Source organism: Betta splendens, chromosome 7, assembly GCF_900634795.4.
Source record: "Betta splendens chromosome 7, fBetSpl5.4, whole genome shotgun sequence".
NCBI lineage: Eukaryota > Metazoa > Chordata > Actinopteri > Anabantiformes > Osphronemidae > Betta > Betta splendens.
Window position 1 is genome coordinate 15,803,594 of NC_040887.2, and position 16,326 is coordinate 15,819,919.

Below are 16,326 nucleotides of genomic sequence, written 5' to 3' on the forward strand. Positions count from 1 at the left end.
TGAGAATGTATCAAAAGCTGGAAAATGAAAAGTTAAAGGGTTCAGATCTGTCAATCTAACATATCCATCTGGAACTGGGAAATTGATATGAAGTTATTATTAAATGTAAAAAACAAGTACAGCTCATTCTCAATTTTAAAATAGCTGATAAAAACAAAAATGGTATTTGAATATCTATCAGTCCAGGAGCTTATAAAAATCGTATTCCACACTTTCACAACTACAATTAGTGTTTGAGTAAAACATTTGCTCGCGTGCTGAACAGTTTTTGTGGTTCTCTGCTTTGCTCACGGCAGCTGTTGGTTTCATTTCTGTGGGCTATGAAAATCAAGTAGTGCTACTGAAACTGGCTGAGTAACCTTAAAACAATGCACCGTGAGAGCTTGAGACAATATCATGATATGAATTTGTTCCATGTGATTAATGGTAATTGAGACACAATTAAAAGCTGTTGGTTTTTAAACAGACAACAACAAATGTATGAATGGATTGTGATTTGTTACGACACTAAACTGTCTGGTTATAATAATGAACAGGATATTACAACTCTGACACGTTGAATAGAGGTATTTCATCATATTGTGCACTTGCATTTACTGTGTATTTGATTAGCCAACAACTGGCCTAACTTTGTTGAACATTGTTGCATTGCAGCAAAGGCTTGTTGTTGAAGGCTTTTTACCTTATACTATACTATACTATACACAATACTATATGTGACCTTGTTTGTTCAAGCCATTCAAGGCAGGTGCACAATTTTTATCCTTTCATTCTATATAACTTTTTGTCATTGTGGCCATATTACACTGCTGTAAATGAGCTTTTAATGTATTTGAACTAATAGATGTGACCCTAAACTTGTGAGGTCAACGTCATCCTTCCTCTTCACACACATCACCACCACCAATCATTTTTATTGGCCCAGTTTGGCCAGTTCTAGCCCCGATCCCAGCCTTTTTATTAAAGTGGCACTTTACAAATCCTCATCACACAAGACCTTCGCGTCATAATTCGCCTCTAAGTTTAGTCTGCTCCTGTGTCAGACGCCTTGCGTTGGTGGTAGGTCTGAAATACGTGCCGTTAAACAAACAACTCACAACTGCCTTTCGTGTCGTGCTGAGGTTAACTGAAAATACCCAGCGTGGCGTCTCCGCCGTGGCTGACATCCGTCTGCAGGCTGCGAGGCAGACGGTGCCTACACCCCCACCTCTCCTCCTCCCGACCCCCCGCCCAGCGCGGTGGCAGCGTCCGCGTGTAGTCCGCATCCGGTTCGGACGCCATGGCACGGCGAGCGGCGCGTCACGCCGACGTACTCGCTTACCCACAATCCGCCGCGGCGCCTCAACTTACAGATCGGGCTTCTTGGGCTTCGGGAGTGTTTCCCATTTAAACAAACAGTGCCGAAGATGGCGGAGAGTTAATGGTGTAAAGAAGAATTTATCGATCCAACGGAGAGACACGTCCGTAAGGTGAGCTCCAGCTGCGTGTGTGCTAACAATCACATGTTCTTTAGCCGGCTTTGCACGAGGGAAGCATTTCGATAGAAGGACGGAAATGTAGCCAGTGACTTGTGTGCACAGAGAATATTGGCGTCGGCGTGGTGCGGAGGGCACAGTGCATGGTCATTTAGTGCATGACAGCAAAGATCCACTAACCTGTCCGCGTCTTTGCCCTAGTGTCTGTTTGTCAGCACGCGCTGCACGACCAGCACCACTTTGTTAGATTTGGTAACTTGGCGATCACGCCAGCTGACCAGTTTACGCACACGCTGGTGGTGCTGGGTTTTAAAGAAAGAGTTGGCAGAAAGAAAAACAATCCACCAGGAAGTTTTGGCTCAACACGCTCGCACGCACTTGACTCTCGTTTGCGTTCGAGCACAACTAGAATGCTAGTGAACTAATTCCCCTCGGTTGGTACTGACAGTCGGTAGTTGGTGGAGGACTGCACATCACCTGAGCCAGACGCTGACGCAACACGAGGGAATTTGGACCGAAACGCTTGTTGGATTATAAGCACACGCACGGAATCGACGGTGGACAACGCGCATCGTGTCTGGGAGAGTCCACTGCTCCACTGTGTTGGTTTTAATTAAGAGAAAGGTGATGGTGTCTGTCAGCCAGTCAAGCAGCCCCGCTCCTCAGTGCAGACGTTACAATCCAATTGCTCCGACTACTGTGCGCGTACAGTACGCGCGGCAGCGCATGGAGCACATTGTCTGTAAATGTCTGAAGTGAGAGCGTGAGTGGAGTGAATGATGGCGGCGCGTGTGTCCTGTTGGGTCTAATTCCCAACTCTTCCTGTCATTCGCTTCACCCCCGAAAATGTCTCGCTGTGTATCTGCAGGGGGCAGCAACGTGGCCCCGTTCCCACACTGTCCTGTAACCCTGAACGTGTGTGTGTGTGTGTGTGTGTGTGTGTGTGTGTGTGTGTGTGTGTGTGTGTGTGTGTGTGTGTGTGTGTGTGTGTGTGTGTGTGGGGGGGGGCGACGTTGAAAAGCGCCGTGCCCTTGAGCGTGATACCAGAGCCCTGACACGGTCCCTGCTGAGTAAAAGCGTTCTACTCTTCAGTGTGTAAACACAACTTGAATGGACCTGATGCACTGCATTTTGTTTTACGCGTGAACAGGTGAGTGTGTGTGTGTGTGTGTGACCAGTGTTTGGTCACGTTTAGTCACAATCCTGTCAGTTTGCCAAAATCCAGGTTGAGACCTGGAAAGTTGTGGCAATTTCCTCTTAAAGAATGAAGACAAACAAATGACACGAAGAAACAAACCTGTTTCTCACCGTCACTTTATTGTTTAAAAGACAAACAATTTTGCACAAGTGAAGGGGTGTGACAGGAAGCCGTCATCTGGTTCCACAGCAGCTCTTTGCTGACAGTCAACTCTGCGGCCACATGCACGCACGCACACGCACACACACAAACGCACACACACACACGCACACACACGCACACACACACACGCACACACACACACACGCACACACACACACGCGCACACACACGCAGCGACCTGCAATCTGCACAGGAGGAGTTGAGGAGGACGAGGACCGGGAGGGTGTGAAGCTGATCGGCATCTTGGCTAAACGGATGGTTGGATGAACATGTGAATGACAAGGAGAGTGACAGTGATGCATGATATTTGTTGAACCGGGGGGGCAGAGGTTGAAGGGGATGCTGATGACCGGGGCTGGTGCTGGGGGCAGGGCTCATGAGAGACTGAGCAGGACCTCATGCATCAGCCGGGGACCAGTGGAAAGCTATGTGTGCGTATTTGTTGTTGCACTTGGAGTTGTGCGATGGGTAACGTGTCTGAATGAATTTTGGAGTGATGCAATCAGGGGTGATGGTTTTGGGACAGAGAGAGTATTCGGTCGATGAGTGTCCTCCCAGAAGTAGAACTACAAGGTTGTGTGTGTTGTACGGGGAGGGGCTCAGGTGGAGCCTCTCGTTGGAACCATATCTTTTGTGTCTCCTCTTGTCTTTTGTTGATCTCGTTTCTGCCCTCCTCCACTGCCTTTCCTGTTTTCATTTTCACCATGTGTGGAATCAGGCTGTTTTTTACTCTCTTTCTATCTCTTTGTATGAAATAGATTTTAACTTTGTTAACACCAACATGTCATTTTTATATAGTGTCACTAGGTTTGACATGAATGCCAAAGGCTGGCATCCAAACTACTATGGATACATGTGACATCAATATTAGGTAGAGTAGAGTTTGGCAAAAAACATTAATGTTTTACATTCGACTGGTCTGAATAAATGTTGGATTAAGAACATTGCTTAAAAGTTTGGAAGTATGAGCCACAGATGCTCCTTAATCCAGGAGTAAGAGTCGCAATAGTGCTTTTTTTTCTGTCTGTCCTCAAAAAGAGTTTGATTAAAAGCATTAATCCTAAATCATTGTGTTCAGAGTGGCTTTATACAGCATTCCCATAATCTGCAAAGTGATCAGGAGTCACGTTTAGCTGCTCTTCTGATAACGACTCGACAGCGAGTGCGTGGATTTACACGTGTTGACTTCAGCTTCAGCTCCAATATCAGCTCTGCTTTATTGTACGGATGGCAGTTAGAAACCAGAAATACTACCCACATCCTGCTTGTACAACACTGTGGACACTGTAAAGACTCATCAGGCCACTCTTCACTTAACCAACAATGAACGTCCTTCGTAGTGATCCACTAAAAGCCTTGAGTTTTATTTAGTCAACATCAGACATGTAAATGTATCTGTAAGTGGTAAATCATATTCATTTCTCTTCTATTCTTTTGTTTAGACTTATGGTCCTACAAGTACACTCGAGTATTATAGAAAAAAAAATTGATACTTCTAATAATAAACCCTTAATTTCCTTTGTTTATTCCTTTATGCGCTGCTGATCTTATTGGCAGTACAGTTGTGTTTTGGAGCTCTAGGCCTGTGCAGTAAGCTGACGTGCTGGTTATTCTCTCACCATTTGCGTTGTTAGAAATAATTTTCTAGGGATGTTTTACGCTAAAGGATTTACGCATATTTGACTAAACAAAATTGGCAACAAGAAACACCAACATCTTGTTTTGGTTGAAAGGCCATCAAAGAGCAGCCAATAGTCTGCAGTCAGCTGTTGCATGCTCAGTCAAACAGAATGTATTTTCGCCATTTAACGTCCTTTCAAAATAAAGCAATGCTTATACTGGCTGCAGAAAATGACACAATTATTAAATCAGTTGTCTTCCTTTTGAATGGCAGACATATTTCCTTCTTCCTGGACTGGAGGCATTCTTGAGTTTGTAATTTAAGACGAGTCCATGAGGATTTGGTAAATACCCTCAGATTTGGGATGATTGTTGTTAAATGACCACCACAGGTCTATTGGAAAATTACAGCTGTGAATCAGCACGAGAGACGAGAGCTGTGGTTAGAAAATAAACAAGGTGTTTGGAATCTATTGTGCTGTATTTATGATAATATATTGTATTACTCTAACATTATGGTTTTAAATCATTCTGTATATACCCCACCACAACACAAGGCCTGTTGAAACAGACGACCAAATGTCACCGGTCCCTCCTTGTCTAAGAGGTTCGAGTCTAAAGTCTAAAAGCAAAATTAGAAACAGTATTTTTTTTATTTAACAGGGGTTTTGCCAAAGCAGAGTGGTGACACTTAAGTGGATGGCCACGCAGTTATTAGGAATGGAGGTCATCAACTAGACAGAGTAAATAAGCTGTGTCAGCTTGGATTTGCATATTTATTGGTTTATGGAGTTCGAGTAAACTGACAAAAAAAATTAAATTAAACATTTGAACGAGACGAGTGTCAGTAAAAAAAAATCAATTAGAAAGGTAAGTTGTTGATAAGTGGGAGCTGTCGTCTGAGTCTGCTTCTGCAGTTTGTTGTCACACTCCAAAAAGACACATGTGAAAGTGAGACCGGTGGTGTAAAGCATGTGTTGAGCGGGAAGAGGGGCGCATCAAACCGGCCTTTGAGTGCTCATATCAGGCGGCTGGTCACGCTGGTTCCCCTTCATTCACAGTGTTGAGCCTTGAAAACGAACAGCGCTTTTTTTTTTTCTTTTTTTTTTTTGTGGGTTAAAAGTTCAGCTCCCTAAAAGTTGTTAGTGTGTTTACATCTCGTCTAAACAGAAGACGTATTTATTTATTAAGGTTAATATTGCTTTATCCAAGTTTCTACTGTGGCCTTCTAGTCATTCAAGCATGTCACATAAAACACTGCTGACACACGGAACGCAAACGCAGGTCACATCCTCCGACTGAGTCTCGCCAGTCACTTCTGCTATTTAAAATGTCAGGAAATCCTGTTGGTTTTTACTCCGTCAAAACGATTTCTAAAAGTGTTTCTGCTAAAGTTAAGGAGCTGTTTGTGATAATTAGGCAGAGTTGTGTGGATAAAGTGATGGGGGAGAGGGGTGGGGGCTGCTGCGCTCTCACAGCAACTGTCAACTGTGCATCCTCGGTTTGTGTTTCCTTTCTTTCCCAAAGAATGCCTCCGTGCAGCTCGCGTCCTCTGCAGCTTTATTTTTTTCGGAGACATACTTCTTCTGTGAGAGGAATGTCAAGTGCCTGTTTTGGTGGATTTCTCCTTGTATGCTTTTCTTTGCATTAGGTTTCTGCCTTGCATTTAGTTGGTGGCCAGGATTTCTTGTCCTTTTTTTTTTTTACATTTTGAATTTTATTTTATTACACTAAGAAAACAAGTTAAATCGTGAACCGCTGTTTTGTAAAATTGTGTCTTTCTTTTGTGCTAGAACACGTCCGTGTGAGTGAGAGAGACACAGAGGGAGAGCGAGAGGAGAGGAGAGGAGAGGAGAGGAGAGGAGGGGGGAGGAGACGCGGAGAGTCGTTTTATTAACGTGGCGACTCCCGCTAAAATTCAGGGAGTGCTGTTGCATCCAGCTGTTACTGGTTGCGCGAGGCTTCGTTGCCATGGCAACACAGCCCTGTGCGCCTGCTCAAGGTCGTTCATCCAGCTCTGAACTGATCTGAGCAGTGTGCTGCACATAGGATGTACAACGGAGAGAGGAAGAGAGAATCAGAAGTACTTCAAAGTGACTAATCAAAAGCACTTCGGTGAGTGGTCGGTGAACGAACCCGGCCCTCCCCCAGCCGATACACACACACACAAACACACACTTTCTTCAGTAAAGAAACAAACAAAAAAGAACCCCTGGCCTTGGGGCTCGTAGGTTCTTTTGCCAGCTGATAAAATATTTAGCTGGTCATTGGGAGAGAGAGGAATACAGGAGCAGAAGTGAGCAGCCAAGCTTAGCTTTGTGTATCCTTTCTCTAATGGTGCATTGCTGGGAGGCTACCTGGGGCTTCTTCCACCTCCTTTGCGTCTCCGCTCGTCTCCTCTCCTCTCCCCTTCCCTCCTCAGAGGGCTGCATCATCCCTCAGGAGCTCCGCTGCATGTTTGCCGGAGCTAAATAGAGTCGGTACGGCACACATTGTACATTAAAGGTCCTAAAACACCGTCATTGGGCAAGATCGATTCGTGTTGTACTGAAAAACCGAGCGGCCACAGTGCTGACGTCAATAATCCAAACAAGACTAATAGACAAAAGGCGCAGTTCTGTGAGACTCTAAGCACGGGGCTGTCTCCTAAATGCTAATATTAGCTGGGCAGCAGTCCCACTGTGCGTTGTCTGTGGTTGCACTCTACTATTTGCTGAAATGCAGTAAATGCAAAGCAGGAACGTCAAAATCAACCAGATCTCAGCAAAATTGGGAGGTGGTGCCAGGACAGCAGGTGGATTTTCACCACATACATTTTGCCTGGGAAATGGCTTTAGCGCAGCAGCGGTCACGTGACACCTGGATTTTCTTTACCCCGAGTGTGTGGTCCTTGCTGTAAATCCATGAAACGCATGCAGACGATGAGCCACCAAAAGACGTCAACTCAACGTCGGACTCTGAGGGGGAACGTGGTTTCACTCGACGCTTGTTAGACGGGGACCTCAGGAGTGAAACCTGTTCTCCAGGGTTAAAATCTACTGTAGGCCTGATCCCTATGGTTTACGTGCCCACGTGCACACGCGCACACTCTCTCACAAACATTTCTGGGGTGGGAGTCGAGGTAAACGTTACCAGCTGCAGCTCAGCCAGCGAGTGGCTTCAACTCTGTCTGAACCTGGTTGTTATGCGACCACCTCCTCAACTTAATTCACTTCTGTCCTGCCTTCCCCTCAACCGCCACACCTCCTATATCACACTACCCCCCCCCCCCCCCCCCACCGCTCACACACACACACACAGCCGTGTCTCACGCCTTCCCCTCTCCAGCGTAGCAGCGGCATCACTCATCTCCGTAGCAGGAAGGCGCTCCAAGGTCTGCTACCCCCACCTCGTCACCTTGGTGCAGAGCTGAGGGCTGGCAGAGCGGCTTGAGCCTGATTGGCTGCCCCTCCGAGGTCACGCTGTCACCCATGTGATGTCACTTGGACTTATTCGCAACATACACAACATCAAACCCCTTCTGCGTGTCCTTGACACTACACAGTGTGCACTAATGTACAGTACTAACGTTAACACCCAGGGCCCCAAAAGCCGTTTATTCCAGCCTTAACAAAAGAAGTGATACATTATTGCAAATGTCATTCCACCTGAATAATAGAAGACTCCATTTAATTAAGCCTCCTCATGTAACGATGCTAATCACCTATGCAAACACACACACTGGCTTGGGAAATATATCAAACTCCTCTGGTTCTCTGCTAGACTTCTGGAGAGTAGAACGTGATGTGTAGGCACAGATGTAAATGACCCAATTCTCTATCAAATAATTATTATTTTAAAAGTTGTTTCGCCAGTATTATACTGGCATTTACATTTTTCCTGCACATAGGTATATTGTTGCTCAAATCCGTCTTGCTCATGCAGCTCAGGTTCTGTATATCACCGCCTGTAACCCCATGATAGAGAGGTGCCTGTACAGCATGACTTAGGAGTTTCTGAAAGCATGTGTGTGACATTCTTCTGTAAATAAGGACTAAGCAGACCTTCTACACTTACACTGGTTCTGCTAAGCTGGGAAGCTGGGGTGTGTTTGTTTCAGTGTGTGTGTGTGTGGGGGGGGTCCTGTATGGTTCGACCTCAGCTTAGACAGGGAACGTCTTGGGTTGATTCAGCTTTTCCTCTTTAAACCCCCCCCCCCACCCTCTCATTTGCTTCTACCACCTCTCTCTCTCTGTTTCTCTCTCTCTCTCTCAGAACGAAGCTGCTAGTCCAGTGAGCTCGGAGTCGTAGTAAACAGGCGGTGACATCCGTGAATACTCTTTGGAGGAAATGGGGCCAGAATTTAAATATTGATTTGATGCAATGTGAGACAAAGACTCTGGTTCCTCTTGGGTTCATCCTTCTGAGGCTTTTTATAGATGCTGTTTGCGTGTGTGTGGAGTTTTCCAGCCAATCAAACTGTGGTGATGCTTGCTGCGTATGCATGTTCTGTATATATATATGTATACGTGTATGTTGGGGGTTCAGCTTAGCATCAGGAAGCCCAGGGTGAAATATCATCTGCTGGTTGACCTCAGGTAACCACTGGGATTTCATTTCGTCCAATAGTTCAGATATTCAATTCAAATTCAAATATTGTAGTCCATGCGACTGTCATCACCGTCACTGGAGCCTGAAACTGTCCACAGCTACTTTTCAGTTCCATAATTTTCCTTTCATTAACCAAAATAAGCAGGACAGCAGGCAGTTCTGCCGAACCATATTGGTTAGCTGGGAAATTCTTCCTAAATAAGTGGCTTCCTAAGAGATGTCTCAGTGATCCTTCTTTGTTCCATCCCACTGTGCTGTTTTGACAGGAAGCAGAACAAACAAAGACCTGCATAATTCTGATTCATTTAGACTGGAGTGAGACGCAGCGCATTGCAAATCAGCAAGCATCCCAGAGCAAGGCAGCTCCTTCTTTGTCCTCCATGTTTCTCCCAGGGTTTTAAAATCTGTTTCAATTCCAGTATCATCTCTGCTTTTTAACATAGAGACACTGTGTATACATTATTATCGAATCTTAGTCTTAAACCAAAGCTTCTGGGGTGATGTTTCTATCACATGCCCCCCCCCCACAGGAAGCCCTACAAGTGACACTTTCACAGACATTTCACCAATTGAAAATACCTGCATCTTCAAGACAAAACCTCCTCTGAGCTCAAACTCCAGATGGAACGGTAGCACTTTTTTTTTTTATCCTCCCAGGTCTGAGAACACCACATGGCAGAATGACAACCTTTTTTTCTAGCCCTAATTGTAAGAATAAAGCGATGCTTTATTTTAAACACTGGACTACTACTGTTGCTTTTTCAGATGACACTGATGTTATCAATTCTTTGACAGCATCAGAAAACATGTGATTTTGGTGGGGAGTGGTGCTCTAATCCACTTTGCACGAAGCGGTGCTGCTGATGCCCTTTGTTTACGGCTGCAGACACACAGACGGGACCTTTTCAAGTATGATGATGAATTCTCCTTTTTTGCGAGACATTCTGTGTCTACGACAAGGAAAGCAGCTTAGTCATCCTAATGCAGTGCTATAGTAAACACACAGTGGAAACACATGCAGCCTGTATGTGTCGTGAAAGCCGTTTTTCTCTCACATGTTGCTGACAGGTCTGCAGTGAAGGCCTCGTGGAGAGTGTGCGTTGGTGCGATCTCTCTCCCTATCTTAGCAGGGCTAAAAATAACACCAACTCCACGCTGGACTTAGAGAAAAGGAGGGAGAGAGAATTCGGAGCAGGCGGAGGGGAGGAGAAGGGGAGGACGAAATGATGAGAGGGAGGCGGCCTAAGAAAACAACAGTCAGAAAGAGAGGACCTACGAAGGCAGGCGGGGAGAGAAAGAACACAAGTCATTAATAATTTACCTGGAGGATACTTGTAGGTCGACCTTTAGTTCTGGTCAGTTGAGTTCAGCAAAGAACAAAGTGTCATGCAGAATGTGGTGTGTAGCGTTGGGAAGTCTTTCACCTGAGCCGCCTGGCGTGCACGGACCCAGTGTCCACGGCCGGCACCCAGGTCCAAACAGTAATAAACAATGGGAAGAGGAAGCGTGAGCTTGAAAGGTCAAACATGAAGCTCTCAAAACACTGCAGCCGTCTTTAATTAATGTATGTTTAATTCTATTTCTACTTATATTCAGTTTTGTTATATTTTGACATTCGATGATTCATTCAAACTCTCTCGTAAATCTGGTCATCCATAATCTACCAGAAGTGTGTTACAGTATTTAAACTTACCGAGTGGCGCAGTCCACAAGTTCTGGTCGGCTCCGGCTCATCACTGTTGTTTGTTCTGGTCTGAGGGCTTCACAAATGAGCAGTTTGTGAAACTTTAATCAGACCTTGTTTTGTGCTGCATCTCAGCATCTTCTGTGTTACCGCAACAATAATCGTGGCTGAAACCAACTAAAAGGCCACTGTGGCTTCATAAGTTGCCTGCCTTAAATCCAGCAGCCGAGTGTTAAACGCTTCGATCGGCCCAGTGCTTGAAGGAAGCCTTATCCTGAAGAATGGAAGTGGACGTTGAGTCCCCCCCACACGTTTTTGCTGTGTGAATGTAGGCATTTATTAAATGTCTGGGATCACCACCCTCCCAACACTGTGTGTTTGTGTGGTAGAATGGCTCGGGGCTGCATCCACTCTCATACTTCCAAACACACAATAATTGGCCAACTGTGCACATGTGAGAAAACTTCAACAAATCCCTGTTTGTTCTCACCGTTTTAATGATTTGCGTTTCTGCCTGTTTCAAACCTGTGGAGGCTTTAAGTGCTCCTCTTGACACCACATTACTGGAACACACACATATATTCAACTCTGACTAGCAAAGGACTAATTTGTGACTTCTCTGCGTTTAACCTTTGTCCTGACAGACTTCAGCTGAACAAAAGAACAGAAATATAGCCGGAGGAGTTGAGGGCAGGCTTGTTGCTGTTGTGATTAGGCTGTGAAGCCTGCGTCTGCTTCCAGCACTTTAAGGGTCTGTGATTTATTTACCAGCAGTACAAGTAAGATCCTGGGTGTGGGTTCGATTTTCAGTTTGTTTCTTCTGCACAACAGAAGAAAAGCTGAGGGAACAGAGAGAGAGGAGACACTGGGGGTTTTCACTTTAACTAATACGGGGGCCTTGGCTCACACTTTTTCACTGTGTAACGTTCACTTTTTGCACAAATTATTTATATTAATTATTTATAAGTAAATACTGTTATATTTTTTCCACAATATGTTGTTCTCTAAATAAATGAAGTCTAAAATTTAAGTGATTTGACACATAGGCTGGAGTCGTCCAATGAATAGACTGGAACTGATAACGTGTTAGCCTGTCGCTAACCTGTGACCAGCTCACACTGCTTTGAAGTTTGAATTGAACTTGCATGTTAAGAAGGGTCACAACTGTAATTAATTGTTTTTAAAGAGCTTCACAACTTTGTGACAGAACTTGCATTTGATGAGGACTGTTTCTGTCTCGGCTCTAACCGCAGAGCAGATCAGTGCATGTTGGATGGAGCTTTCGTGACAGTGGGACCTATTGATTTATGTTTTTAATAGCCTTTGGCGTAGACAGACTTGTGTTTTCCTCCAGTCCTGTTTCTTTTTCCTGCGTGTCGGGTTGGATGGAAGCACAGCCCCCGAGAGGCCACAGAGTCGGCTACAGGTGGAGGGGGGACGTAGATCTCCTTACGTCTGCTCTGTCCACACTTCGTCCGCACACACTTGATTCACAGCTTGCTGCTCTCGTGCAGATGTGTGCGCCTTATTATCGCAGTCAGGTGGATGTGGGAGCGAGGGGGGGGTGCAAGGTGGGGTTGGGGGATGGAGGGGCATTTGTGCAGCTGATGTGTGGGGAGAATGGAACAACAGGGAGCTTCTTCAATGACCACGGCTGTTAATTAATCAAACACCCACATGTGCACACAGACAATCATGAAGAAGCTACGGACACACACACACACACACACACACACACACACACACACACACACACACAGCCCAGTCTCCTAACAAGAGGCTTGAAGCCACTCTACTTACTGTCGCCAGCCATGCTGACTCTCTGCTCACTCTATTTGCAGAGCGGCCCCTCCCCTCTCTAATGCTATGATCCAACTGTAGCCTCCTCCCCCCTCATAAGCACACGCGTAGAGTACAGTCAGACTGAAAGCTGCTCAGTGTTCTGCAGCCGAAAGCGGAGGGGGACAGGAAGCGGAGTGGGCAGGGTTGTAAACAGAACCGTCCAGGAAGCTCGTCTACGAGGCAACCGAAGGCAGGGATGCAAATTAGCCTGCGTTTGGCCAAGATGTCATTACCATGTTACTGACCTCACGCCAAACAGCTTCTCGTGTCCTCTGATGTGAACCATCGTTATTTTGTAGAGTAGAGGTCAGTGCTTATGTTACGCAGGCTGCTGGTAAACAGCATGGGGAATGCAAAATGAACAAATAAAGTCCTCCCTTTCCGAATTCCTGCGTGATTAGGGGCTTTCAGATAAAAGGGGAAAATGTGGACTAAATAAATAAACACCAGTGGGGAAAAGCGGAGTTTATTGTGAAACCGAGGTGATTTTCAGATATTTACAATCAAAATCTTCGAGTGGGTCAAAGTTCCTGCAGCAGCGTGAGACGTGCTGTGATTGGCTGTGGAAAGGTGAAATTAAAACCACTGTAAACTTTTGACCTCACAGGAACAGGGAGAGGAACGCCCACTGCTGTAGCGAGAGCAAGCCTCTCCCCCCTCCTCCTCCTCCTCCTCCTCCTCCTCCTGGTCGCTGCATGCCGCTCTCGCCAGCCCACCCCTCCTCTTTCCCCTTTTCTCTCCCCCTCTCTTTTCTCCCTGCCTTGTCTTTTCCTCCTCCTCTCATTCACCAATAGTCTATTATTCGCTCTTGTTTTGCTCTCTTTCAGTCCAAACAATCTCCGTGTTTCATATCCCCAGATGAATTTCTGCCTTGCTGCATATCGCCTGATGAGAATGTGAGTGAGCGAGAGAGAGAGAGAGAGAGAGAGAGAGAGAGTGAAATGGAGGGAGGCATAGAGCAGGAAAGAGCTATATAGAGAGGGAGTAGACGGGCGACTGGGGGGGGAGGGGGGGTGGACACAGAGGGAGAGAAGCAGTGAAGGCAGGAGGAATGCAGTCTCCTTGACTGTGCTTCTCAGACTCAGACATCTCCTTGTTAGAAAAGAAGCGAATCTAAAGACGAGAGAATGTATAAATAGACATGTAACTGTGGCTCTGACTAAGATGTGCTGAGCAGCAGGGCGGGGAGAGCCCATTTTTACTGCTAATGGTTTCTCTCATTACACATCAAACGGCTTCAGGGGGGTGGAGGGGGAGTGTGTTTTGCTTGCGAGCGTGTGTGCGTTTTTAAATGATTTCACGATCCAACTAAAAGAGCAGCTCCTCTCACTCGCCGCTCTGACGCCGCGCGCGCCGCCGTGGACGCCCGTGCGGCGGCTGCTTCGGGTCGCGAGCCGCTCGGCGGACACGCAGCGCGGCCGACCGCCCGCTCTAATTGTCGCTGCTCACAAGTGTGCAGTGAGGCTTCAGGAAGCCGTTCCATCCCCTCACACCTTTGCGCTGCGTACGTGCAGGTCCAATGGGCACGGCTGCATGCCGCAGCGCACGGCGGTGAGAGGCGTGGAGGAGACAAGTGCCAGAGCCAGTTGTGCAGGAGAGAGATTTTTTTTTTTTCCTTGCTTTATCTGCCAGTGAAAACAGCGAGTTAAAAGAAGAGGCTGTGGATGTTATTGAGTTAACCAGGGAGGGGAGGGGAGGGGAGGGGGAGCGCTGGGAGAGACGGCCTCCATGCACAGCGGGCACCATATGGTCTCATAGCGTACGGAGCACGCGTCAACTTGCTGCTGCCTCCCCGAAAACTTCACTTCTCCCTCCGCGCCTCCTTCTCCCCTGTCAATTACTAACCCCAGAGGTAGGCCATTAGATAAGATGCACACACACACACACACACACACACACACAGTCACCATGTTTCACATTAGGTAAGGAGCCCCCCCACTGACATGCACCCGAAACTCCATAAAGACAAAAGGCTGCTCCAACAAATATTTGCGTACACACACACACACACACACACACACACACACACACACACACACTTAGATAAGGGCCCCATCCCTCTGTAATGGATAAGGAGATTGAAACAGACAGAAAAAAGGACATGTCACTCTGCTGATGCTTCCATTTTAAATATTTAAAGCAGCCGTGTATATTTTTTCTCGCATTATCATAAAAACAGTTGATTTTCTGTAATGTTAATTCTACTCCGCCAAGCGTACAGCAGCAGTTGCAACACAGAAGCAAGTGAGCGGATCCCTGAGCGCACGCTTGATGAGCACTGACACTGATGAGCACGCCAGTAAATGCAGGTTGATTTCTGTGTGTGTGTGTGTGTGTGTGTGTGTGTGTGCGCGCGTGTGTGCGCGCGCCGCGCTGTCGTCTGGTTTCCGAGCGCGTCCGCTCGTTGGTGGGTGGTTCTGCATGTTGCCGTGCACCTTCCCTGCCTCTCCGCCATTGCTTTTGTCTGTGGGAGTGATGGATGGCAGGCAGGCAGCTAATGTGATTTAGATGCTCCAGCAGGAGAGTGTGTACGTGTGTGTCTGTGCGTGTGCAGCTGCATGCGTGCGCGTCCCCTCCACGTGTGTGCAGCAAACCTGTGTTGCATGTTTGCGCTTCTGCCCACCCCCTTTTTCTTTTTCCCTTCCTTCTCCACCCTTCTCACCCTCCTTCATTTTTTTCCCCTGTGCTGTGCAGTTTTTGGACTCTGAGTAAATAAATAGAGGGAGGAGGAGGGGTTTATGTGGTAAATCTGCTTCCTCGCTGTCACCGTAGAGAAAGCAGGCGTGATGAGAAAAGTAAAGGTGGAGGAGAAGATGGTGTTCTCTCACTGAGACCATAGTGAAGAAAGACACACACACACACACACACACACACACACACACACACACACACACACACACACACACACACACACACACTCACGAACAGCTCTCTCTCGCCAGTGAAGAGCTCAGGCTTTATCTGCATGCAATTACGGTGCCAGAGAAACACCTCTACGTACGGTGACGTACTGTTCCCTCCAGCTGATGCCACACTCCCTTTCCTTTATTCTTTGTCAGCGCCACCAGGTTCCATGTAGTGGCTCTCACACGCGATCTCGCCCTCAGAGCTGACTTTTGGCATGGGACACTCCTGGTCACTACTTACACAGCATCCAGGTGAGTTACTGCAGTGGTAGACTCGCGTCCCGTGAATGTAGAATGTCTTGTTTGAACGATGAAAACACAAATTGTTTAGACAGTTTCTTAGCTTCAGTCCAAAAACCAAAAGACAGTAAATTTCTTATCATATTACAAAGTAAACCAACAAACAAAGTGTGATGGACCAGTCCCTCGTAAACAGCTTGGCGTCTTTGTGCTCAAGTATTTTATAGTTTGTTCTTTTTTTATTTTATAGCTAGCAGGACCAAACCAAATGATACATTCATATTTACTTTCTAATTTACTGTCTAATATTTCTCTGCCTATTTCATTATATAATCTCATCGCATTCAGTCTTACTGTTCAGAATGTCTTTCTTCTCCGTGAGGCTTCTTTCTTACTAATTTAGGTGAGAAGAGCGTTTTCGGTATTTGCTAAAGCTCCAGTCACTTGTTGCTCTTGGATTTGACAGCCTTGGTTCCTGATCCAGCGGTAATTAGCTCGCAGAAATGCTTGTCTGTTTTATAATGGCAGACCTTTTTTAAACTATGCAGCCATGTGGGGCCCATACGCGTCTCACTCCGCACGTCCTGACGCCGAGGCGTCCTCACGACA

General features: G+C 46.5%; 1 protein-coding gene across 4 annotated transcripts in view; it reads left to right on the top strand.

Moving 5' to 3' along the window:
* Nucleotides 1–1,313: 1,313 nt before the first annotated feature.
* LOC114858423 (nuclear receptor coactivator 3-like) overlaps nucleotides 1,314–16,326 on the top strand; it is a 40,208-nt gene continuing 25,195 nt past the window's right edge. For 3 of the 4 annotated variants that reach the window (XM_029155625.3, XM_055510225.1, XM_055510224.1), the window contains exon 1: nucleotides 1,320–1,469. The gene's annotated coding sequence lies outside the window, so the exon portion shown is untranslated. Of the gene's footprint in view, nucleotides 1,470–15,630; nucleotides 15,730–16,326 lie in introns of all 4 variants that reach the window. The other variant, XM_029155624.3, reaches the window with a different exon arrangement.